The 724-nt window shown below is 53.3% G+C and overlaps 1 long non-coding RNA gene across 1 annotated transcript; it reads right to left on the bottom strand.

Annotated features, from left to right (window-relative positions):
* Positions 1-281: 281 nt before the first annotated feature.
* Positions 282-715, bottom strand: LOC113979520. Its single transcript, XR_003537893.1, has 3 exons — positions 613-715; positions 397-522; positions 282-362 (listed from the first exon to the last, which is right to left on the bottom strand). It is a non-coding gene; the product is annotated as an uncharacterized LOC113979520 (long non-coding RNA).
* Between the last annotated feature and the right edge of the window lie 9 nt (positions 716-724).

Below are 724 nucleotides of genomic sequence, written 5' to 3'. Positions count from 1 at the left end.
TTCTCCCATACGAATAAAATTCGGGATTCTTCCACACGAATAAATTTGGAATTCTTCCATAGAAATAAAATTCGGGATTCTTCCACACAAATAAAATTTGGGATTCTCCCACACAAATAAAATTTGAGATTTTTCCACACGAATAAATTTCGGGATTCTTCCACACGAATAAAATTCGAGATTCTCCCACACAAATAAAATTTGGGATTCTCCCACACAAATAAAATTTGGGATTCTCCCACACAAATAAAATTCGGGATTTTTCCACACAAATAAAATTCGAGATTCTTCCACACGAATAAAATAACTCTTTTATTTGGGGGGGGGTTCCAACGCCTCAATCCCACTCTGGGGGACCCCCCCTATAAATTAGGGACCCCCCCATAAATTGGGGACCCCCCCATAAATTGGGGACCCCCCTCAGGCCTCGTCGTCGCTCAGCAGCATGTTGGGGATCCCTTTGGAGATGGGGAAGCGCCGCCCCGAGTCCGGGCACTGCAGGGCCCCCTCCAGCACCTCCACCTGGGGGGACATGGAGAGGGGAAAAGGGGGTCAAGGGGGGCCCCCCCAGCTCTGGGGACCCCCCCCCCGGGGTTTGGGGACCCCCCTCACCTCCAGCAGCACGTGGTGAACCCGGCGCAGGAACTCCTCGTCCCCCTCGTAGTCGGGGGCGGGTTCGGGGGGCAGCTCCGAGGGGTGCCCCAACTTTGGGGGGAGGGGGGGG

This window comes from Neopelma chrysocephalum, unplaced genomic scaffold (genome assembly GCF_003984885.1).
Source record: "Neopelma chrysocephalum unplaced genomic scaffold, ASM398488v2 Primary Assembly neopelma1_82214, whole genome shotgun sequence".
Classification (NCBI taxonomy): domain Eukaryota; kingdom Metazoa; phylum Chordata; class Aves; order Passeriformes; family Pipridae; genus Neopelma; species Neopelma chrysocephalum.
This window is presented reverse-complemented; position numbering and strand designations above follow the sequence as displayed.